General features: G+C 43.6%; 1 protein-coding gene and 66 non-coding genes across 67 annotated transcripts in view; all 67 read right to left on the bottom strand.

Annotated features, from left to right (window-relative positions):
- Nucleotides 1–17849, bottom strand: part of LOC5505881 (adhesion G protein-coupled receptor L2) — a 68983-nt gene that overhangs the window by 20021 nt on the left and 31113 nt on the right. The gene's annotated exons all lie outside the window — the stretch shown is intronic.
- On the bottom strand, nucleotides 150–256 carry Trnai-uau. Its single transcript has 2 exons — nucleotides 219–256; nucleotides 150–185 (listed from the first exon to the last, which is right to left on the bottom strand). It is a non-coding gene; the product is annotated as a tRNA-Ile (tRNA).
- Nucleotides 506–612, bottom strand: Trnai-uau. The gene is made up of 2 exons: nucleotides 575–612; nucleotides 506–541 (listed from the first exon to the last, which is right to left on the bottom strand). It is a non-coding gene; the product is annotated as a tRNA-Ile (tRNA).
- On the bottom strand, nucleotides 839–945 carry Trnai-uau. Its single transcript has 2 exons — nucleotides 908–945; nucleotides 839–874 (listed from the first exon to the last, which is right to left on the bottom strand). It is a non-coding gene; the product is annotated as a tRNA-Ile (tRNA).
- Trnai-uau lies at nucleotides 1018–1124 on the bottom strand. The gene is made up of 2 exons: nucleotides 1087–1124; nucleotides 1018–1053 (listed from the first exon to the last, which is right to left on the bottom strand). It is a non-coding gene; the product is annotated as a tRNA-Ile (tRNA).
- Nucleotides 1199–1305, bottom strand: Trnai-uau. Its single transcript has 2 exons — nucleotides 1268–1305; nucleotides 1199–1234 (listed from the first exon to the last, which is right to left on the bottom strand). It is a non-coding gene; the product is annotated as a tRNA-Ile (tRNA).
- Nucleotides 1556–1662, bottom strand: Trnai-uau. Its single transcript has 2 exons — nucleotides 1625–1662; nucleotides 1556–1591 (listed from the first exon to the last, which is right to left on the bottom strand). It is a non-coding gene; the product is annotated as a tRNA-Ile (tRNA).
- Nucleotides 1916–2022, bottom strand: Trnai-uau. Its single transcript has 2 exons — nucleotides 1985–2022; nucleotides 1916–1951 (listed from the first exon to the last, which is right to left on the bottom strand). It is a non-coding gene; the product is annotated as a tRNA-Ile (tRNA).
- On the bottom strand, nucleotides 2095–2201 carry Trnai-uau. The gene is made up of 2 exons: nucleotides 2164–2201; nucleotides 2095–2130 (listed from the first exon to the last, which is right to left on the bottom strand). It is a non-coding gene; the product is annotated as a tRNA-Ile (tRNA).
- On the bottom strand, nucleotides 2276–2382 carry Trnai-uau. The gene is made up of 2 exons: nucleotides 2345–2382; nucleotides 2276–2311 (listed from the first exon to the last, which is right to left on the bottom strand). It is a non-coding gene; the product is annotated as a tRNA-Ile (tRNA).
- Nucleotides 2636–2742, bottom strand: Trnai-uau. The gene is made up of 2 exons: nucleotides 2705–2742; nucleotides 2636–2671 (listed from the first exon to the last, which is right to left on the bottom strand). It is a non-coding gene; the product is annotated as a tRNA-Ile (tRNA).
- Nucleotides 2996–3102, bottom strand: Trnai-uau. Its single transcript has 2 exons — nucleotides 3065–3102; nucleotides 2996–3031 (listed from the first exon to the last, which is right to left on the bottom strand). It is a non-coding gene; the product is annotated as a tRNA-Ile (tRNA).
- Trnai-uau lies at nucleotides 3356–3462 on the bottom strand. The gene is made up of 2 exons: nucleotides 3425–3462; nucleotides 3356–3391 (listed from the first exon to the last, which is right to left on the bottom strand). It is a non-coding gene; the product is annotated as a tRNA-Ile (tRNA).
- On the bottom strand, nucleotides 3537–3643 carry Trnai-uau. The gene is made up of 2 exons: nucleotides 3606–3643; nucleotides 3537–3572 (listed from the first exon to the last, which is right to left on the bottom strand). It is a non-coding gene; the product is annotated as a tRNA-Ile (tRNA).
- Trnai-uau lies at nucleotides 3717–3823 on the bottom strand. The gene is made up of 2 exons: nucleotides 3786–3823; nucleotides 3717–3752 (listed from the first exon to the last, which is right to left on the bottom strand). It is a non-coding gene; the product is annotated as a tRNA-Ile (tRNA).
- Trnai-uau lies at nucleotides 3897–4003 on the bottom strand. The gene is made up of 2 exons: nucleotides 3966–4003; nucleotides 3897–3932 (listed from the first exon to the last, which is right to left on the bottom strand). It is a non-coding gene; the product is annotated as a tRNA-Ile (tRNA).
- On the bottom strand, nucleotides 4435–4541 carry Trnai-uau. The gene is made up of 2 exons: nucleotides 4504–4541; nucleotides 4435–4470 (listed from the first exon to the last, which is right to left on the bottom strand). It is a non-coding gene; the product is annotated as a tRNA-Ile (tRNA).
- Nucleotides 4615–4721, bottom strand: Trnai-uau. Its single transcript has 2 exons — nucleotides 4684–4721; nucleotides 4615–4650 (listed from the first exon to the last, which is right to left on the bottom strand). It is a non-coding gene; the product is annotated as a tRNA-Ile (tRNA).
- Nucleotides 5332–5438, bottom strand: Trnai-uau. The gene is made up of 2 exons: nucleotides 5401–5438; nucleotides 5332–5367 (listed from the first exon to the last, which is right to left on the bottom strand). It is a non-coding gene; the product is annotated as a tRNA-Ile (tRNA).
- Trnai-uau lies at nucleotides 5512–5618 on the bottom strand. The gene is made up of 2 exons: nucleotides 5581–5618; nucleotides 5512–5547 (listed from the first exon to the last, which is right to left on the bottom strand). It is a non-coding gene; the product is annotated as a tRNA-Ile (tRNA).
- Nucleotides 5871–5977, bottom strand: Trnai-uau. Its single transcript has 2 exons — nucleotides 5940–5977; nucleotides 5871–5906 (listed from the first exon to the last, which is right to left on the bottom strand). It is a non-coding gene; the product is annotated as a tRNA-Ile (tRNA).
- On the bottom strand, nucleotides 6051–6157 carry Trnai-uau. Its single transcript has 2 exons — nucleotides 6120–6157; nucleotides 6051–6086 (listed from the first exon to the last, which is right to left on the bottom strand). It is a non-coding gene; the product is annotated as a tRNA-Ile (tRNA).
- Nucleotides 6231–6337, bottom strand: Trnai-uau. Its single transcript has 2 exons — nucleotides 6300–6337; nucleotides 6231–6266 (listed from the first exon to the last, which is right to left on the bottom strand). It is a non-coding gene; the product is annotated as a tRNA-Ile (tRNA).
- On the bottom strand, nucleotides 6412–6518 carry Trnai-uau. Its single transcript has 2 exons — nucleotides 6481–6518; nucleotides 6412–6447 (listed from the first exon to the last, which is right to left on the bottom strand). It is a non-coding gene; the product is annotated as a tRNA-Ile (tRNA).
- Trnai-uau lies at nucleotides 6592–6698 on the bottom strand. The gene is made up of 2 exons: nucleotides 6661–6698; nucleotides 6592–6627 (listed from the first exon to the last, which is right to left on the bottom strand). It is a non-coding gene; the product is annotated as a tRNA-Ile (tRNA).
- On the bottom strand, nucleotides 6772–6878 carry Trnai-uau. Its single transcript has 2 exons — nucleotides 6841–6878; nucleotides 6772–6807 (listed from the first exon to the last, which is right to left on the bottom strand). It is a non-coding gene; the product is annotated as a tRNA-Ile (tRNA).
- On the bottom strand, nucleotides 6953–7059 carry Trnai-uau. Its single transcript has 2 exons — nucleotides 7022–7059; nucleotides 6953–6988 (listed from the first exon to the last, which is right to left on the bottom strand). It is a non-coding gene; the product is annotated as a tRNA-Ile (tRNA).
- Trnai-uau lies at nucleotides 7134–7240 on the bottom strand. The gene is made up of 2 exons: nucleotides 7203–7240; nucleotides 7134–7169 (listed from the first exon to the last, which is right to left on the bottom strand). It is a non-coding gene; the product is annotated as a tRNA-Ile (tRNA).
- Trnai-uau lies at nucleotides 7314–7420 on the bottom strand. The gene is made up of 2 exons: nucleotides 7383–7420; nucleotides 7314–7349 (listed from the first exon to the last, which is right to left on the bottom strand). It is a non-coding gene; the product is annotated as a tRNA-Ile (tRNA).
- On the bottom strand, nucleotides 7494–7600 carry Trnai-uau. Its single transcript has 2 exons — nucleotides 7563–7600; nucleotides 7494–7529 (listed from the first exon to the last, which is right to left on the bottom strand). It is a non-coding gene; the product is annotated as a tRNA-Ile (tRNA).
- Trnai-uau lies at nucleotides 7675–7781 on the bottom strand. The gene is made up of 2 exons: nucleotides 7744–7781; nucleotides 7675–7710 (listed from the first exon to the last, which is right to left on the bottom strand). It is a non-coding gene; the product is annotated as a tRNA-Ile (tRNA).
- On the bottom strand, nucleotides 7856–7962 carry Trnai-uau. Its single transcript has 2 exons — nucleotides 7925–7962; nucleotides 7856–7891 (listed from the first exon to the last, which is right to left on the bottom strand). It is a non-coding gene; the product is annotated as a tRNA-Ile (tRNA).
- On the bottom strand, nucleotides 8036–8142 carry Trnai-uau. Its single transcript has 2 exons — nucleotides 8105–8142; nucleotides 8036–8071 (listed from the first exon to the last, which is right to left on the bottom strand). It is a non-coding gene; the product is annotated as a tRNA-Ile (tRNA).
- Nucleotides 8395–8501, bottom strand: Trnai-uau. Its single transcript has 2 exons — nucleotides 8464–8501; nucleotides 8395–8430 (listed from the first exon to the last, which is right to left on the bottom strand). It is a non-coding gene; the product is annotated as a tRNA-Ile (tRNA).
- Trnai-uau lies at nucleotides 8576–8682 on the bottom strand. The gene is made up of 2 exons: nucleotides 8645–8682; nucleotides 8576–8611 (listed from the first exon to the last, which is right to left on the bottom strand). It is a non-coding gene; the product is annotated as a tRNA-Ile (tRNA).
- On the bottom strand, nucleotides 8758–8864 carry Trnai-uau. Its single transcript has 2 exons — nucleotides 8827–8864; nucleotides 8758–8793 (listed from the first exon to the last, which is right to left on the bottom strand). It is a non-coding gene; the product is annotated as a tRNA-Ile (tRNA).
- Trnai-uau lies at nucleotides 8938–9044 on the bottom strand. Its single transcript has 2 exons — nucleotides 9007–9044; nucleotides 8938–8973 (listed from the first exon to the last, which is right to left on the bottom strand). It is a non-coding gene; the product is annotated as a tRNA-Ile (tRNA).
- On the bottom strand, nucleotides 9475–9581 carry Trnai-uau. The gene is made up of 2 exons: nucleotides 9544–9581; nucleotides 9475–9510 (listed from the first exon to the last, which is right to left on the bottom strand). It is a non-coding gene; the product is annotated as a tRNA-Ile (tRNA).
- Trnai-uau lies at nucleotides 9833–9939 on the bottom strand. The gene is made up of 2 exons: nucleotides 9902–9939; nucleotides 9833–9868 (listed from the first exon to the last, which is right to left on the bottom strand). It is a non-coding gene; the product is annotated as a tRNA-Ile (tRNA).
- On the bottom strand, nucleotides 10013–10119 carry Trnai-uau. The gene is made up of 2 exons: nucleotides 10082–10119; nucleotides 10013–10048 (listed from the first exon to the last, which is right to left on the bottom strand). It is a non-coding gene; the product is annotated as a tRNA-Ile (tRNA).
- Trnai-uau lies at nucleotides 10370–10476 on the bottom strand. Its single transcript has 2 exons — nucleotides 10439–10476; nucleotides 10370–10405 (listed from the first exon to the last, which is right to left on the bottom strand). It is a non-coding gene; the product is annotated as a tRNA-Ile (tRNA).
- Trnai-uau lies at nucleotides 10728–10834 on the bottom strand. The gene is made up of 2 exons: nucleotides 10797–10834; nucleotides 10728–10763 (listed from the first exon to the last, which is right to left on the bottom strand). It is a non-coding gene; the product is annotated as a tRNA-Ile (tRNA).
- Nucleotides 10908–11014, bottom strand: Trnai-uau. Its single transcript has 2 exons — nucleotides 10977–11014; nucleotides 10908–10943 (listed from the first exon to the last, which is right to left on the bottom strand). It is a non-coding gene; the product is annotated as a tRNA-Ile (tRNA).
- Nucleotides 11088–11194, bottom strand: Trnai-uau. Its single transcript has 2 exons — nucleotides 11157–11194; nucleotides 11088–11123 (listed from the first exon to the last, which is right to left on the bottom strand). It is a non-coding gene; the product is annotated as a tRNA-Ile (tRNA).
- Nucleotides 11268–11374, bottom strand: Trnai-uau. The gene is made up of 2 exons: nucleotides 11337–11374; nucleotides 11268–11303 (listed from the first exon to the last, which is right to left on the bottom strand). It is a non-coding gene; the product is annotated as a tRNA-Ile (tRNA).
- Trnai-uau lies at nucleotides 11447–11553 on the bottom strand. Its single transcript has 2 exons — nucleotides 11516–11553; nucleotides 11447–11482 (listed from the first exon to the last, which is right to left on the bottom strand). It is a non-coding gene; the product is annotated as a tRNA-Ile (tRNA).
- Trnai-uau lies at nucleotides 11806–11912 on the bottom strand. Its single transcript has 2 exons — nucleotides 11875–11912; nucleotides 11806–11841 (listed from the first exon to the last, which is right to left on the bottom strand). It is a non-coding gene; the product is annotated as a tRNA-Ile (tRNA).
- Trnai-uau lies at nucleotides 11986–12092 on the bottom strand. Its single transcript has 2 exons — nucleotides 12055–12092; nucleotides 11986–12021 (listed from the first exon to the last, which is right to left on the bottom strand). It is a non-coding gene; the product is annotated as a tRNA-Ile (tRNA).
- Trnai-uau lies at nucleotides 12342–12448 on the bottom strand. The gene is made up of 2 exons: nucleotides 12411–12448; nucleotides 12342–12377 (listed from the first exon to the last, which is right to left on the bottom strand). It is a non-coding gene; the product is annotated as a tRNA-Ile (tRNA).
- Trnai-uau lies at nucleotides 12522–12628 on the bottom strand. The gene is made up of 2 exons: nucleotides 12591–12628; nucleotides 12522–12557 (listed from the first exon to the last, which is right to left on the bottom strand). It is a non-coding gene; the product is annotated as a tRNA-Ile (tRNA).
- Nucleotides 13060–13166, bottom strand: Trnai-uau. The gene is made up of 2 exons: nucleotides 13129–13166; nucleotides 13060–13095 (listed from the first exon to the last, which is right to left on the bottom strand). It is a non-coding gene; the product is annotated as a tRNA-Ile (tRNA).
- Trnai-uau lies at nucleotides 13240–13346 on the bottom strand. Its single transcript has 2 exons — nucleotides 13309–13346; nucleotides 13240–13275 (listed from the first exon to the last, which is right to left on the bottom strand). It is a non-coding gene; the product is annotated as a tRNA-Ile (tRNA).
- On the bottom strand, nucleotides 13419–13525 carry Trnai-uau. Its single transcript has 2 exons — nucleotides 13488–13525; nucleotides 13419–13454 (listed from the first exon to the last, which is right to left on the bottom strand). It is a non-coding gene; the product is annotated as a tRNA-Ile (tRNA).
- Nucleotides 13598–13704, bottom strand: Trnai-uau. Its single transcript has 2 exons — nucleotides 13667–13704; nucleotides 13598–13633 (listed from the first exon to the last, which is right to left on the bottom strand). It is a non-coding gene; the product is annotated as a tRNA-Ile (tRNA).
- On the bottom strand, nucleotides 14136–14242 carry Trnai-uau. The gene is made up of 2 exons: nucleotides 14205–14242; nucleotides 14136–14171 (listed from the first exon to the last, which is right to left on the bottom strand). It is a non-coding gene; the product is annotated as a tRNA-Ile (tRNA).
- On the bottom strand, nucleotides 14672–14778 carry Trnai-uau. Its single transcript has 2 exons — nucleotides 14741–14778; nucleotides 14672–14707 (listed from the first exon to the last, which is right to left on the bottom strand). It is a non-coding gene; the product is annotated as a tRNA-Ile (tRNA).
- On the bottom strand, nucleotides 14852–14958 carry Trnai-uau. Its single transcript has 2 exons — nucleotides 14921–14958; nucleotides 14852–14887 (listed from the first exon to the last, which is right to left on the bottom strand). It is a non-coding gene; the product is annotated as a tRNA-Ile (tRNA).
- On the bottom strand, nucleotides 15389–15495 carry Trnai-uau. The gene is made up of 2 exons: nucleotides 15458–15495; nucleotides 15389–15424 (listed from the first exon to the last, which is right to left on the bottom strand). It is a non-coding gene; the product is annotated as a tRNA-Ile (tRNA).
- On the bottom strand, nucleotides 15748–15854 carry Trnai-uau. The gene is made up of 2 exons: nucleotides 15817–15854; nucleotides 15748–15783 (listed from the first exon to the last, which is right to left on the bottom strand). It is a non-coding gene; the product is annotated as a tRNA-Ile (tRNA).
- Nucleotides 15928–16034, bottom strand: Trnai-uau. Its single transcript has 2 exons — nucleotides 15997–16034; nucleotides 15928–15963 (listed from the first exon to the last, which is right to left on the bottom strand). It is a non-coding gene; the product is annotated as a tRNA-Ile (tRNA).
- Trnai-uau lies at nucleotides 16287–16393 on the bottom strand. Its single transcript has 2 exons — nucleotides 16356–16393; nucleotides 16287–16322 (listed from the first exon to the last, which is right to left on the bottom strand). It is a non-coding gene; the product is annotated as a tRNA-Ile (tRNA).
- Trnai-uau lies at nucleotides 16467–16573 on the bottom strand. The gene is made up of 2 exons: nucleotides 16536–16573; nucleotides 16467–16502 (listed from the first exon to the last, which is right to left on the bottom strand). It is a non-coding gene; the product is annotated as a tRNA-Ile (tRNA).
- Nucleotides 17004–17110, bottom strand: Trnai-uau. The gene is made up of 2 exons: nucleotides 17073–17110; nucleotides 17004–17039 (listed from the first exon to the last, which is right to left on the bottom strand). It is a non-coding gene; the product is annotated as a tRNA-Ile (tRNA).
- Nucleotides 17184–17290, bottom strand: Trnai-uau. The gene is made up of 2 exons: nucleotides 17253–17290; nucleotides 17184–17219 (listed from the first exon to the last, which is right to left on the bottom strand). It is a non-coding gene; the product is annotated as a tRNA-Ile (tRNA).
- Nucleotides 17364–17470, bottom strand: Trnai-uau. Its single transcript has 2 exons — nucleotides 17433–17470; nucleotides 17364–17399 (listed from the first exon to the last, which is right to left on the bottom strand). It is a non-coding gene; the product is annotated as a tRNA-Ile (tRNA).
- Trnai-uau lies at nucleotides 17544–17650 on the bottom strand. The gene is made up of 2 exons: nucleotides 17613–17650; nucleotides 17544–17579 (listed from the first exon to the last, which is right to left on the bottom strand). It is a non-coding gene; the product is annotated as a tRNA-Ile (tRNA).
- On the bottom strand, nucleotides 17724–17830 carry Trnai-uau. Its single transcript has 2 exons — nucleotides 17793–17830; nucleotides 17724–17759 (listed from the first exon to the last, which is right to left on the bottom strand). It is a non-coding gene; the product is annotated as a tRNA-Ile (tRNA).

The raw sequence follows: 17849 nt of genomic DNA, 5'->3' as shown, positions 1-17849 counted from the left end.
CGCATTTCATGGCGCCCACTGGACACGCCCGTACTGCCTATAAATACGACGCGCTAACCGACTGTGCCACAGGAGCACTTGCATCCAGGATTTAAAAGAATATATTACATGATTTTACACTGAGATACTATTTAAGAAAAAATAAATTGTGCTCATGGAGAGGATCGAACTCTCGACCTTCGCATTTCATGGCGCCCACTGGACACGCCCGTACTGCCTATAAATACGACGCGCTAACCGACTGTGCCACAGGAGCACTTGCATCCAGGATTTAAAAGAATATATTACATGATTTTACACTGAGATACTATTTTAGAAAAAAAAAGGCTCCTGGAGAGGATCGAACTCTTGACCTTGGCATTTCATGGCGCCCACGGGACACGCCCGTACTGCCTATAAGTACGGCACGCTAACCGACTGTGCCACAGGAGCAATTGCATCAAGGATTTAAAAGAATATCTTACAAGATTATACACAGAGATACTATTTCAGAAAATAAAAATTGTGCTCCTGGAGAGGATCGAACTCTCGACCTTCGCATTTCATGGCGCCCACGGGACACGCCTGTACTGCCTATAAGTACGACGCGCTAACCGACGGTGCCACAGGAGCACTTACATCAAGGATTTAAAAGAATAACTTACATGATTATACACTGAGATACTTTTTAAGAAAATACAAATTGTGCTCCTGGAGAGGGTCGAACTCTCGACCTTCGCATTTCATGGCGCGCACGGGACAAGCCCGTACTGCATATACGTAGGACGCGCTAACCGACTGAGCCACAGGAGAAGTTACATCAAGGATTTAAAAGAATACCATACATGATACATGATTGTGCTCCAGGAGAGGATCGAACTCTCAACCTTCGCATTTCATGGCGCCCACGGGACACGCCCGTACTGCCTATAAGTACGACGCGCTAACCGACTGTGCCACAGGAGCACGTACATAAAGGATTTAAAAGAATATCTTAAATGATTATAACTGACATACTATTTAAGAAAATAAAAATTGTGCTCATGGAGAGGATCGAACTCTCGACCTTCGCATTTCTTGGCGCCCACGGGACACGCCCGTACTGCCTATAAGTACAACACGCTAACCGACTGTGCCACAGGAGCACTTACATCAAGGATTTAAAAGAATATCTTACATGATTAAACACTGAGATACTATTTAAAGAAAAAATAAATTGTGCTCCTGGAGAGGATCGAACTCTCGACCTTCGCATTTCATGGCGACCGCGGGACACGACTGTACTGCCTATAAGTACGACGCGCTAACCGACTGTGCCACAGGAGCACTTACATCAAGGATTTAAAAGAATATCTTACATTATTATACACTGAGATACTATTTAAGAAAATAAAAATTGTGCTCCTGGAGAGGATCGAACTCTCGACCTTCGCATTTGATGGCGCGCACGGGACAAGCCCGTACTGCATATACGTACGACGCGCTAACCGACTGAGCCACAGGAGAAGTTACATCAAGGATTTAAAAGAATACCATACATGATTATACACTGAGATACTATTTTAGAAAAAAAAAGGGCTCCTGGAGAGGATCGAACTCTCGACCTTCACATTTGATGGCGCCCACGGGACACGCCCGTACTGCCTATAAGTACGACGCGCTAACCGACTGTGCCACAGGAGCACTTACATAAAGTATTTAAAAGAATATCTTACCTGATTATACACTGAGATACTATTTAAGAAAAAATAAATTGTGCTCCTGGAGGGGATCGAACTCTCGACCTTGGCATTTCATGGCGCCCACGGGACACGTCCGTACTGCCTATAAGTACGACGCGCTAACCGACTGTGCAACAGGAGCACTTACATCAAGGATTTAAAAGATAGTCTTTCATGATTATTCACTTAGATACTTTTTTAGAAAATAAAAATTGTGCTCCTGGAGAGGATAGAACTCTCGACCTTCGCATTTCATGGCGCCCACGGGACACGCCCGTACTGCCTATAAGTACGACGCGCTAACCGACTGTGCCACAGGAGCACGTACATAAAGGATTTAAAAGAATATCTTAAATGATTATAACTGACATACTATTTAAGAAAATAAAAATTGTGCTCATGGAGAGGATCGAACTCTCGACCTTCGCATTTCTTGGCGCCCACGGGACACGCCCGTACTGCCTATAAGTACGACACGCTAACCGACTGTGCCACAGGAGCACTTACATCAAGGATTTAAAAGAATATCTTACATGATTAAACACTGAGATACTATTTAAAGAAAAAATAAATTGTGCTCCTGGAGAGGATCGAACTCTCGACCTTCGCATTTCATGGCGACCGCGGGACACGACTGTACTGCCTATAAGTACGACGCGCTAACCGACTGTGCCACAGGAGCACTTACATCAAGGATTTAAAAGAATATCTTACATTATTATACACTGAGATACTCTTTAAGAAAATAAAAATTGTGCTCCTGGAGAGGATCGCACTCTAGACCTTCGCATTTGATGGCGCCCACAGGACACGCCCGTACTGCCTATAAGTACGACGCGCTAACCGACTGTGCCACAGGAGCACTAACATCAAGGATTTAAAAGAATATCTTACATGATTATACACTGAGATACTAGTTAAGAAAATAAAAATTGTACTCCTGGAGAGGATCGAACTCTCGACCTTCGCATTTCATGGCGCACACGGGACACGCCCGTACTGCCTATAAGTACGACGCGCTAACCGACTGTGCCACAGGGGCACTTACATCAAGGATTTAAAAGAATATCTTACATGATTATACAATGAGATACTATTTAAGAAAAAATAAATTGTGCTCCTGGAGAGGATCGAACTCTCGACCTTCGCATTTCATGGTGCCCGCGGGACACGCCCGTACTGCCTATAAGTACGATGCGCTAACCGACTGTGCAACAGGAGAACTTACATCAAGGATTTAAAAGAATATCTTACATCATTATACACTGACATACTCTTTAAGAAAATAAAAATTGTGCTCCTGGAGAGGATCGAACTCTCGACCTTCGCATTTCATGGCACCCACGGGACAAGCCAGTACTGCCTATAAGTACGACGCGCTAACCGACTGTGCCACAGGAGCACTTACATCAAGGATTTAAAAGAATATCTTTCATGATTATTCACTTAGATACATTTTTAGAAAATAAAATTTGTGCTAGTGGAGGGGATCGAACTCTCGACCTTCGCATTTCATGGCGCCCGCGGGACACGCCCGTACTGCCTATAAGTACGACGCGCTAACCGACTGTGCCACAGGAGCACTTACATCAAGTATTTAAAAGAATATCTTACATCATTATACACTGACATATTATTTAAGAAAATAGAAATTGTGCTCCTGGAGAGGATCGAACTCTCGACCTTCGCATTTCTTGGCGCCCACGGGACACGCCCGTACTGCCTATAAGTACGACGCGCTAACCGACTGTGCCACAGGAGCACTTACATCAAGGATATAAAAGAATATCTTACATGATTAAACACTGAGATACTATTTAAGAAATAAATAAATTGTGCTCCTGGAGAGGATCGAACTCTCGACCTTCGCATTTCATGGCGACCGCGGGACACGCCCGTACTGCCTATAAGTACGACGCGCTAACCGACTGTGCCACAGGAGCACTTACATCAAGGATTTAAAAGAATATCTTACATCATTATACACTGACATACTATTTAAGAAAATAAAAATTGTACTCCTGGAGAGGATCGAACTCTCGACCTTCGCATTTGATGGCGCCCACAGGACACGCCCGTACTGCCTATAAGTACGACGCGCTAACCGACTGTGCCACAGGAGCACTTACATCAAGGATTTAAAAGGATATCTTACATGATTATACACTGAGATACTAGTTAAGAAAATAAAAATTGTGCTCCTGGAGAGGATCGAACTCTCGACCTTCGCATTTCATGGCGCCCGCGGGACACGCCCGTACTGCCTATAAGTACGACGCGCTAACCGACTGTGCCACAGGAGCACTTACATCAAGGATTTAAAAGAATATCTTACATGATTATACAATGAGATACTATTTAAGAAAAAATAAATTGTGCTCCTGGAGAGGATCGAACTCTCGACCTTGGCATTTCATGGCGCCCATGGGACACGCCCGTACTGCCTATAAGTACGACGCGCCAACCGACTGTGCCACAGGAGCACTTACATCAAGTATTTACAAGAAAGTCTTTCATGATTATTCACTTAGATACTTTTTAAGAAAATAAAATTGTGCTCCTGGAGAGGATCGGACTCTCGACCTTTGCATTTCATGGCACCCACGGGACAAGCCAGTACTGCATATATGTACGACGCGCTAACCGACTGTGCCACAGGAGAACGTACATAAATGATTTAAAAGAATATCTTACATGATTATAACTGAGATAATATTTTAGAAAATAAAAATTGTGCTCCTGGAGAGGATCGAACTCTCGACCTTCGCATTTCATGGCGCCCACGGGACACGCCCGTACTGCCTATAAGTACGACGTGCTAACCGACTGTGCCACAGGAGCACTTAGATCAATGATTTAAAAGATAGTCTTTCATGATTATTCACTTAGATACTTTTTTAGAAAATAAAAATTGTGCTCCTGGAGAGGATCGAACTCTCGACCTTCGCATTTCATGGCGCCCACGGGACAAGCCAGTACTGCCTATAAGTACGACGCGATAACCGACTGTGCCACAGGAGCACTTACATCAAGGATTTAAAAGAATGTCTTTCATGATTATTCACTTAGATACTTTTTAAGAAAATAAAATTGTGCTCCTGGAGAGGATAGGACTCTCGACCTTTGCATTTCATGTCACCCACGGGACAAGCCAGTACTGCCTATAAGTACGACGCGCTAACCGACTGTGCCACAGGAGCACTTACATCAAGGATTTAAAAGAATATCTTACATGATTATACAATGAGATACTATTTAAGAAAAAATAAATTGTGCTCCTCGAGAGGATCGAACTCTCGACCTTGGCATTTCATGGCGCCCATGGGACACGCCCGTACTGCCTATAAGTACGACGCGCCAACCGACTGTGCCACAGGAGCACTTACATCAAGTATTTACAAGAAAGTCTTTCATGATTATTCACTTAGATACTTTTTAAGAAAATAAAATTGTGCTCCTGGAGAGGATCGGACTCTCGACCTTTGCATTTCATGGCACCCACGGGACAAGCCAGTACTGCATATAAGTACGACGCGCTAACCGACTGTGCCACAGGAGAACGTACATAAATGATTTAAAAGAATATCTTACATGATTATAACTGAGATAATATTTTAGAAAATAAAAATTGTGCTCCTGGAGAGGATCGAACTCTCGACCTTTGCATTTCATGGCGCCCACGGGACACGCCCGTACTGCCTATAAGTACGACGTGCTAACCGACTGTGCCACAGGAGCACTTAGATCAATGATTTAAAAGATAGTCTTTCATGATTATTCACTTAGATACTTTTTTAGAAAATAAAAATTGTGCTCCTGGAGAGGATCGAACTCTCGACCTTCGCATTTCATGGCGCCCACGGGACAAGCCAGTACTGCCTATAAGTACGACGCGATAACCGACTGTGCCACAGGAGCACTTACATCAAGGATTTAAAAGAATGTCTTTCATGATTATTCACTTAGATACTTTTTAAGAAAATAAAATTGTGCTCCTGGAGAGGATAGGACTCTCGACCTTCGCATTTCATGGCGCCCAAGGGACACGCCCGTACTGCCTATAAGTACGACGTGCTAACCGACTGTGCCACAGGAGCACTTACATCAAGGATTTAAAAGATAGTCTTTCATGATTATTCACTTAGATACTTTTTTAGAAAATAAAAATTGTGCTCCTGGAGAGGATCGAACTCTCGACCTTCGCATTTCATGGCACCCACGGGACAAGCCAGTACTGCCTATAAGTACGACGCGCTAACCGACTGTGCCACAGGAGCACTTACATCAATGATTTGAAAGAATATCTTTCATGATTATTCACTTAGATACATTTTTAGAAAATAAAATTTGTGCTAGTGGAGAGGATCGAACTCTCGACCTTCGCATTTCATGGCGCCCGCGGGACACGCCCGTACTGCCTATAAGTACGACGCGCTAACCGACTGTGCCACAGGAGCACTTACATCAAGTATTTAAAAGAATATCTTACATCATTATACACTGACATATTATTTAAGAAAATAGAAATTGTGCTCCTGGAGAGGATCGAACTCTCGACCTTCGCATTTCTTGGCGCCCACGGGACACGCCCGTACTGCCTATAAGTACGACGCGCTAACCGACTGTGCCACAGGAGCACATACATCAAGGATATAAAAGAATATCTTACATGATTAAACACTGAGATACTATTTAAGAAATAAATAAATTGTGCTCCTGGAGAGGATCGAACTCTCGACCTTCGCATTTCATGGCGCCCGCGGGACACGCCCGTACTGCCTATAAGTACGACGCGCTAACCGACTGTGCCACAGGAGCACTTACATCAAGGATTTAAAAGAATATCTTACATGATTAAACACTGAGATACTAGTTAAGAAAATAGAAATTGTGCTCCTGGAGAGGATCGAACTCTCGACCTTCGCATTTCTTGGCGCCCACGGAACACGCCCGTACTGCCTATAAGTACGACGCGCTAACCGACTGTGCCACAGGAGCACTTACATCAAGGATTTAAAAGAATATCTTACATGATTAAACACTGAGATACTAGTTAAGAAAATAGAAATTGTGCTCCTGGAGAGGATCGAACTCTCGACCTTCGCATTTCTTGGCGCCCACGGGACACGCCCGTACTGCCTATAAGTACGACGCGCTAACCGACTGTGCCACAGGAGCACTTACATCAAGGATATAAAAGAATATCTTACATGATTAAACACTGAGATACTATTTAAGAAATAAATAAATTGTGCTCCTGGAGAGGATCGAACTCTCGACCTTCGCATTTCTTGGCGCCCACGGGACACGCCCGTACTGCCTATAAGTACGACGCGCTAACCGACTGTGCCACAGGAGCACTTACATCAAGGATATAAAAGAATATCTTACATGATTAAACACTGAGATACTATTTAAGAAATAAATAAATTGTGCTCCTGGAGAGGATCGAACTCTCGACCTTCGCATTTCATGGCGCCCGCGGGACACGCCCGTACTGCCTATAAGTACGACGCGCTAACCGACTGTGCCACAGAAGCACTTACATCAAGGATTTAAAAGAATATCTTACATGATTAAACACTGAGATACTAGTTAAGAAAATAGAAATTGTGCTCCTGGAGAGGATCGAACTCTCGACCTTCGCATTTCTTGGCGCCCACGGGACACGCCCGTACTGCCTATAAGTACGACGCGCAAACCGACTGTGCCACAGGAGCACTTACATCAAGGATTTAAAAGAATATCTTACATGATTAAACACTGAGATACTAGTTAAGAAAATAGAAATTGTGCTCCTGGAGAGGATCGAACTCTCGACCTTCGCATTTCTTGGCGCCCACGGGACACGCCCGTACTGCCTATAAGTACGACGCGCTAACCGACTGTGCCACAGGAGCACTTACATCAAGGATATAAAAGAATATCTTACATGATTAAACACTGAGATACTATTTAAGAAATAAATAAATTGTGCTCCTGGAGAGGATCGAACTCTCGACCTTCGCATTTCATGGCGCCCGCGGGACACGCCCGTACTGCCTATAAGTACGACGCGCTAACCGACTGTGCCACAGGAGCACTTACATCAAGGATTTAAAAGAATATCTTACATGATTAAACACTGAGATACTATTTAAAGAAAAAATAATTTGTGCTCCTGGAGAGGATCGAACTCTCGACCTTCGCATTTCATGGCGACCGCGGGACACGCCCGTACTGCCTATAAGTACGACGCGCTAACCGACTGTGCCACAGGAGCACTTACATCAAGGATTTAAAAGAATATCTTACATTATTATACACTGAGATACTATTTAAGAAAATAAAAATTGTGCTCCTGGAGAGGATCGAACTCTCGACCTTCGTATTTGACGGCGCCCACAGGACACGCCCGTACTGCCTATAAGTACGACGCGCTAACCGACTGTGCCACAGGAGCACTAACATCAAGGATTTAAAAGAATATCTTACATGATTATACAATGAGATACTATTTAAGAAAAAATAAATTGTGCTCCTGGAGAGGATCGAACTCTCGACCTTGGCATTTCATGGCGCCCATGGGACACGCCCGTACTGCCTATAAGTACGACGCGCCAACCGACTGTGCCACAGGAGCAATTATATCAAGTATTTACAAGAAAGTCTTTCATGATTATTCACTTAGATACTTTTTAAGAAAATAAAATTGTGCTCCTGGAGAGGATCGGACTCTCGACCTTTGCATTTCATGGCACCCACGGGACACGCCCGTACTGCCTATAAGTACGACGCGCTAACCGACTGTGCCACAGGAGCACTTACATCAAGGATTTAAAAGAATATCTTACATGATTAAACACTGAGATACTATTTAAAGAAAAAATAATTTGTGCTCCTGGAGAGGATTGAACTCTCGACCTTCGCATTTCATGGCGACCGCGGGACACGCACGTACTGTCTATAAGTAAGACGCGCTAACCGACTGTGCCACAGGAGCACTTACATCAAGGATTTAAAAGAATATCTTACATGATTAAACACTGAGATACTATTAAAAGAAATAAATAAATTGTGCTCCTGGAGAGGATCGAACTCTCGACCTTCGCATTTCATGGCGCCCGCGGGACACGCCCGTACTGCCTATAAGTACGACGCGCTAACCGACTGTGCCACAGGAGCACTTACATCAAGGATTTAAAAGAATATCTTACATTATTATACACTGAGATACTATTTAAGAAAATAAAAATTGTGCTCCTGGAGAGGATCGAACTCTCGACCTTCGCATTTGACGGCGCCCACAGGACACGCCCGTACTGCCTATAAGTACAACGCGCTAACCGACTGTGCCACAGGAGCACTAACATCAAGGATTTAAAAGAATATCTTACATGATTATAAAATGAGATACTATTTAAGAAAAAATAAATTGTGCTCCTGGAGAGTATCGAACTCTCGACCTTGGCATTTCATGGCGCCCATGGGACACGCCCGTACTGCCTATAAGTACGACGCGCCAACCGACTGTGCCACAGGAGCACTTACATCAAGTATTTACAAGAAAGTCTTTCATGATTATTCACTTAGATACATTTTAAGAAAATAAAATTGTGCTCCTGGAGAGGATCGGACTCTCGACCTTTGCATTTCATGGCACCAACGGGACAAGCCAGTACTGCATATAAGTACGACGCGCTAACCGACTGTGCCACAGGAGAACGTACATAAAGGATTTAAAAGAATATCTTACATGATTATAACTGAGATAATATTTTAGAAAATAAAATTGTGCTTCTGGAGAGGATCGAACTCCCGACCTTCGCATTTTTTGGCGCCCACGGGACACGCCCGTACTGCCTATAAGTACGACGCGATAACCGACTGTGCCACAGGAGCACTTACATCAAGGATTTAAAAGAATGTCTTTCATGATTATTCACTTAGATACTTTTTAAGAAAATAAAATTGTGCTCCTGGAGAGGATAGGACTCTCGACCTTTGCATTTCATGTCACCCACGGGACAAGCCAGTACTGCCTATAAGTACGACGCGCTAACCGACTGTGCCACAGGAGAACTTACATAAAGGATTTAATAGAATATCTTACATTATTATAACTGAGATAATATTTTAGAAAATAAAAATTGTGCTCCTGGGGAGGATCGAACTCTCGACCTTCGCATTTCATGGCGCCCACGGGACACGCCCGTACTGCCTATAAGTACGACGCGCTAACCGACTGTGCCACAGGAGCACTTACATCAAGGATTTAAAAGAATATCTTTAATGATTATTCACTTAGATACATTTTTAGAAAATAAAATTTGTGCTCCTGGAGAGGATCGAACTCTCGACCTTCGCATTTCATGGCGCCCATGGGACACGCCCGTACTGCCTATAAGTACGACGCGCCAACCGACTGTGCCACAGGAGCACTTACATCAAGTATTTACAAGAAAGTCTTTCATGATTATTCACTTAGATACATTTTAAGAAAATAAAATTGTGCTCCTGGAAAGGATCGGACTCTCGACCTTTGCATTTCATGGCACCCACGGGACAAGCCAGTACTGCATATAAGTACGACGCGCTAACCGACTGTGCCACAGGAGAACGTACATAAAGGATTTAAAAGAATATCTTACATGATTATAACTGAGATAATATTTTAGAAAATAAAATTGTGCTTCTGGAGAGGATCGAACTCCCGACCTTCGCATTTTTTGGCGCCCACGGGACACGCCCGTACTGCCTATAAGTACGACGCGATAACCGACTGTGCCACAGGAGCACTTACATCAAGGATTTAAAAGAATGTCTTTCATGATTATTCACTTAGATACTTTTTAAGAAAATAAAATTGTGCTTCTGGAGAGGATAGGACTCTCGACCTTTGCATTTCATGTCACCCACGGGACAAGCCAGTACTGCCTATAAGTACGACGCGCTAACCGACTGTGCCACAGGAGAACTTACATAAAGGATTTAATAGAATATCTTACATTATTATAACTGAGATAATATTTTAGAAAATAAAAATTGTGCTCCTGGGGAGGATCGAACTCTCGACCTTCGCATTTTATGGCGCCCACGGGACACGCCCGTACTGCCTATAAGTACGACGCGCTAACCGACTGTGCCACAGGAGCACTTACATCAAGGATTTAAAAGAATATCTTTAATGATTATTCACTTAGATACATTTTTAGAAAATAAAATTTGTGCTCCTGGAGAGGATCGAACTCTCGACCTTCGCATTTCATGGCGCCCGCGGGACACGCCCGTACTGCCTATAAGTACGACGCGCTAACCGACTGTGCCACAGGAGCACTTACATCAAAGATTTAAAAGAATATATTACATGTTTATACACTGAGATACTATTTAAGAAAATAAAAATTGTGCTCCTGGAGAGGATCGAACTCTCGACCTTCGTATTTCATGGCGCGCGCGGGACACACCCGTACTGCCTATAAATACGACGCGCTAACCGACTGTGCCAAAGGAGCACTTAGATCAATGATTTAAAAGATAGTCTTTCATGATTATTCACTTAGATACTTTTTTAGAAAATAAAAATTGTGCTCCTGGAGAGAATAGAACTCTCGACCTTCGCATTTCATGGCGCCCACGGGACACGCCCGTACTGCCTATAAGTACGACGCGCTAACCGACTGTGCCACAGGAGCACGTACATAAAGGATTTAAAAGAATATCTTACCTGATTATACACTGAGATACTATTTTAGAAAATAAAATTGTGCTTCTGGAGAGGATCGAACTCTCGACCTTCGCATTTATTGGCGCCCACGGGACACGCCCGTACTGCCTATAAGTACGACGCGCTAACCGACTGTGCCACAGGAGCACTTACATCAAGGATTTAAAAGAATGTCTTTCATGATTATTCACTTAGATACTTTTTTAAGAAAATAAAATTGTGCTCTTGAAGATGATCGGACTCTCGACCTTTGCATTTCATGTCACCCACGGGACAAGCCAGTACTGCCTATAAGTACGACGCGCTAACCGACTGTGCCACAGGAGAACGTACATAAAGGATTTAAAAGAATATCTTACATTATTATAACTGAGATAATATTTTAGAAAATAAAAATTGTGCTCCTGGAGAGGATCGAACTCTCGACCTTCGCATTTCATGGCGCCCGCGGGACACGCCCGTACTGCCTATAAGTACGACGCGCTAACCGACTGTGCCACAGGAGCACTTACATCAAGGATTTAAAAGAATATCTTTCATGATTATTCACTTAGATACATTTTTAGAAAATAAAATTTGTGCTCCTGGAGAGGATCGAACTCTCGACCTTCGCATTTTATGGCGCCCGCTGGACACGCCCGTACTGCCTATAAATACGACGCGCTAACCGACTGTGCCACAGGAGCACTTACATCAAGGATTTAAAAGAATATCTTACATTATTATACACTGAGATACTATTTAAGAAAATAAAAATTGTGCTCCTGGAGAGGATCGACTCGACCTTCGCATTTGATGGCGCCCACAGGACACGCCCGTACTGCCTATAAGTACGACGCGCTAACAGACTGTGCCACAGGAGCACTTACATCAAGGATTTAAAAGAATGTCTTTCATGATTATTCACTTAGATACTTTTTAGGAAAATAAAATGTTGCTCCTGGAGAGGATCGAACTCTCGACCTTCGCATTTCATGGCGCCCACGGGACACGCCCGTACTGCCTATAAGTACGACGCGCTAGCCGACTGTGCCACAGGAGCACTTACATCAAGGATTTAAAAGAATATCTTACATGATTATACACTGAGATACTATTTAAGAAAAAATAAATTGTGCTCCTGGAGAGGATCGAACTCTCGACCTTCGCATTTCATGGCACCCACGGGACACGCCCGTACTGCCAATAAGTACGACGCGCCAACCGACTGTGCCACAGGAGCACTTACATCAAGGATTTACAAGAATGTCTTTCATGATTATTCACTTAGATACTTTTTAAGAAAATAAAATTGTGCCCCTGGAGAGGATCGGACTCTCGACCTTTGCATTTCATTTCACCCACGGGACAAGCCAGTACTGCCTATAAGTACGACGCGCTAACCGACTGTGCCACAGGAGCACTTACATCAAGGATTTAAAAGAATATCTTACATGATTATAACTGAGATAATATTTTAGAAAATAAAAATTGTGCTCCTGGAGAGGATCGGACTCTCGAACTTTGCATTTCATGGCACCCACGGGACAAGCCAGTACTGCCTATAAGTACGACGCGCTAACCGACTGTGCCACAGGAGCACTTACATCAAGGATTTAAAAGAATATCTTTCATGATTATTCACTTAGATACATTTTTAGAAAATAACATTTGTGCTCCTGGAGAGGATCGAACTCTCGACCTTCGCATTTTATGGCGCCCGCTGGACACGCCCGTACTGCCTATAAATACGACGCGCTAACCGACTGTGCCACAGGAGCACTTACATCAAGGATTTAAAAGAATATCTTACATTATTATACACTGAGATACTATTTAAGAAAATAAAAATTGTGCTCCTGGAGAGGATCGAACTCTCGACCTTCGCATTTCTTGGCGCCCACGGGACACGCCCGTGCTGCCTATAAGTACGACGCGCTAACCGACTGTGCCACAGGAGCACTTACATCAAGGATTTAAAAGAATGTCTTTCATGATTATTCACTTAGATACTTTTTAGGAAAATAAAATGTTGCTTCTGGAGAGGATCGAACTCTCGACCTTCGCATTTCATGGCGCCCACGGGACACGCCCGTACTGCCTATAAGTACGACGCGCTAACCGACTGTGCCACAGGAGCACGTACATAAAGGATTTAAAAGAATATCTTACCTGATTATACACTGAGATACTATTTTAGAAAATAAAATTGTGCTTCTGGAGAGGATCGAACTCTCGACCTTCGTATTTCATGGCGCCCGCGGGACACGCCCGTACTGCCTATAAGTACGACGCGCTAACCGACTGTGCCACAGGAGCACTTACATCAAGGATTTAAAAGATAGTCTTTCATGATTATTCACTTAGATACTATTTAAGAAAAAATAAATTGTGCTCCTGGAGAGGATCGAACTCTCGACCTTCTCATTTCATGGCACCCACGGGACACGCCCGTACTGCCAATAAGTACGACGCGCCAACCGACTGTGCCACAGGAGCACTTACATCAAGGATTTACAAGAATGTCTTTCATGATTATTCACTTAGATACTTTTTAAGAAAATAAAATTGTGCCCCTGGAGAGGATCGGACTCTCGACCTTTGCATTTCATGGCACCCACGGGACAAGCCAGTACTGCCTTTAAGTACGACGCGCTAACCGACTGTGCCACAGGAGCACTTACATCAAGGATTTAAAAGAATATCTTTCATGATTATTCACTTGATACATTTTTAGAAAATAAAATTTGTGCTCCTGGAGAGGATCGAACTCTCGACCTTCGCATTTCATGGCGCCCACGGGACACGCCCGTACTGCCTATAAGTACGACGCGCAAACCGACTGTGCCACAGGAGAACTTCATCAAGGATTTAAAAGAATATCTTACATGATTAAACACTGAGATACTATTTAAGAAAAAATAAATTGTGCTCCTGGAGAAGATCGAACTCTCGACCTTCGCATTTCATGGCGCCCGCGGGACACGCCCGTACTGCCTATAAGTACGACGGGCTAACCGACTGTGTCACAGGAGCACGTACATCAAGGATTTAAAAGAATATCTTACATTATTATACACTGAGATACTATTTAAGAAAATACAAATTGTGCTCCTGGAGAGGATCGACTCGACCTTCGCATTTGATGGCGCCCACAGGACACGCCCGTACTGCCTATAAGTACGACGCGCTAACAGACTGTGCCACAGGAGCACTTACATCAAGGATTTAAAAGAATATCTTACATGATTATACACTGAGATACTAGTTAAGAAAATAAAAATTGTGCTCCTGGAGAGGATCGAACTCTCGACCTTCGCATTTCATGGCGCACACGGGACACGCCCGTACTGCCTATAAGTACGACGCGCTAGCCGACTGTGCCACAGGAGCACTTACATCAAGGATTTAAAAGAATATCTTACATGATTATACACTGAGATACTATTTAAGAAAAAATAAATTGTGCTCCTGGAGAGGATCGAACTCTCGACCTTCGCATTTCATGGCACCCACGGGACACGCCCGTACTGCCTATAAGTACGACGCGCCAACCGACTGTGCCACAGGAGCAATTACATCAAGGATTTACAAGAATGTCTTTCATGATTATTCACTTAGATACTTTTTAAGAAAATAAAATTGTGCCCCTGGAGAGGATCGGACTCTCGACCTTTGCATTTCATGGCACCCACGGGACAAGCCAGTACTGCCTATAAGTACGACGCGCTAACCGACTGTGCCACAGGAGAACGTACATAAAGGATTTAAAAGAATATCTTACATGATTATAACTGAGATAATATTTTAGAAAATAAAAATTGTGCTCCTGGAGAGGATCGGACTATCGACCTTTGCATTTCATGGCACCCACGGGACAAGCCAAAACTGCCTATAAGTACGACGCGCTAACCGACTGTGCCACAGGAGCACTTACATCAAGGATTTAAAAGAATATCTTTCATGATTATTCACTTAGATACTTTTTAGGAAAATAAAATGTTGCTCCTGGAGAGGATCGAACTCTCGACCTTCGCATTTCATGGCACCCACGGGACACGCCCGTACTGCCTATAAGTACGACGCGCTAACCGACTGTGACACAGGAGCACTTACATCAAGGATTTAAAAGAATATCTTTCATGATTATTCACTTAGATACATTTTTAGAAAATAAAATTGTGCTTCTGGAGAGGATCGAACTCTCGACCTTCGCATTTCATGGCGCCCGCGGGACACGCCCGTACTGCCTATAAAAACGACCCGCTAACCGACTGTGCCACAGGAGCACTTAAATCAAGGATTTAAAAGAATATCTTACATGATTATACACTGAGATACTAGTTAAGAAAATAAAAATTGTGCTCCTTGAGAGGATCGAACTCTCGACCTTCGCATTTCATGGCGCACACGGGACACGCCCGTACTGCCTATAAGTACGACGCGCTAACCGACTGTGCCACAGGAGCACTTACATCAAGGGTTTAAAAGAATATCTTACATTATTATACACTGAGATACTATTTAAGAAAATAAAAATTGTGCTCCTGGAGAGGATCGAACTCTCGACCTTCGCATTTGATGGCGCCCACGGGACACGCCCGTACTGCCTATAAGTACGACGCGCTAACCGACTGTGACACAGGAGCACTTACATCAAGGATTTAAAAGAATATCTTTCATGATTATACACTGAGATACTATTTAAGAAAAAATAAATTGTGCTCCTGGAGAGGATCGAACTCTCGACCTTGGCATTTCATGGCGCCCACGGGACACGCCCGTACTGCCAGTAAGTACGACGCGCCAACCGACTGTGCCACAGGAGCACTTACATCAAGGATTTACAAGAATGTCTTTCATGATTATTCACTTAGATACTTTTTAAGAAAATAAAATTGTGCTCCTGGAGAGGATCGAACTCTCGACCTTCGCATTTGATGGCGCCCACAGGACACGCCCGTACTGCCTATAAGTACGACGCGCTAACCGACTGTGCCACAGGAGCACTTACATCAAGGTTTTAAAAGAATATCGTACATGATTATACACTGAGATACTAGTTAAGAAAATAAAAATTGTGCTCCTGGAGAGGATCGAACTCTCGACCTTCGCATTTCATGGCGCACACGGGACACGCCCGTACTGCCTATAAGTACGACGCGCTAACCGACTGTGCCACAGGAGCACTTACATCAAGGATTTAAAAGAATATCTTACATGATTATACACTGAGATAACATTTAAGAAAAATAAATTGTGCTCCTGGAGAGGATCGAACTCTCGACCTTGGCATTTCATGGCGCCCACAGGACACGCCCGTACTGCCAATAAGTACGACGCGCCAACCGACTGTGCCACAGGAGCACTTACATCAAGGATTTACAAGAATGTCTTTCATGATTATTCACTTAGATACTTTTTAAGAAAATAAAATTGTGCTCCTGGAGAGGATCGGACTCTCGACCTTTGCATTTCATGGCACCCACGGGACAAGCCAGTACTGCCTATAAGTACGACGCGCTAACCGACTGTGCCACAGGAGAACGTACATAAAGGATTTAAAAGAATATCATACATGATTATAACTGAGATAATATTTAAAAAAATAAAAATTGTGCTCCTGGAGAGGATCGAACTCTCGACCTTCGCATTTCATGGCGCCCACGGGACACGCCTGTACTGCCTATAAGTACGACGCGCTAACCGACTGTGCCACAGGAGCACTTACATCAAGGATTTAAAAGAATATCTTTCATGATTATTCACTTAGATACATTTTTAGAAAATAAAATTTGTGCTCCTTGAGAGGATAGAACTCTCGACCTTCGCATTTCATTGCGCCCGCGGGAGACGCACGTACTGCCTATAAGTACGACGCGCTAACCGACTGTGCCACAGGAGCACTTACATCAAGGATTTAAAAGAATATCTTACATTATTATACACTGAGATACTACTTAAGAAAATAAAAATTGTGCTCCTGGAGAGGATCGAACTCTCGACCTTCGCATTTCTTGGCGCCCACGGGACACGCCCGTACTGCCTATAAGTACGACGCGCTAACCGACTGTGCCACAGGAGCACTTAAATCAAGGATTTAAAAGAATATCTTACATGATTATTCACTGAGATACTATTTAATAAAAAATAAATTGTGCTCCTGGAGAGGATCGAACTCTCGACCTTCGCATTTCATGGCACCCACGGGACAAGCCAGTACTGCCTATAAGTACGACGCGCTAACCGACTGTTCCACAGGAGCACTTACATCAAGGATTTAAAAGAATATCTTTCATGATTATTCACTTAGATACATTTTTAGAAAATAAAATTTGTGCTCCTGGAGAGGATCGAACTCTCGACCTTCGCATTTCATGGCGCCCGCGGGACACGCCCGTACTGCCTATAAGTACGACGCACTAACCGACTGTGCCACAGGAGCACTTACATCAAGGATTTTA

The sequence above is a fragment of the Nematostella vectensis genome, chromosome 13 (genome assembly GCF_932526225.1).
Source record: "Nematostella vectensis chromosome 13, jaNemVect1.1, whole genome shotgun sequence".
Lineage (NCBI taxonomy): Eukaryota > Metazoa > Cnidaria > Anthozoa > Actiniaria > Edwardsiidae > Nematostella > Nematostella vectensis.
Note: the sequence above shows the minus strand (reverse complement) of the source record. Positions and strands in the feature narration are given on the sequence as shown.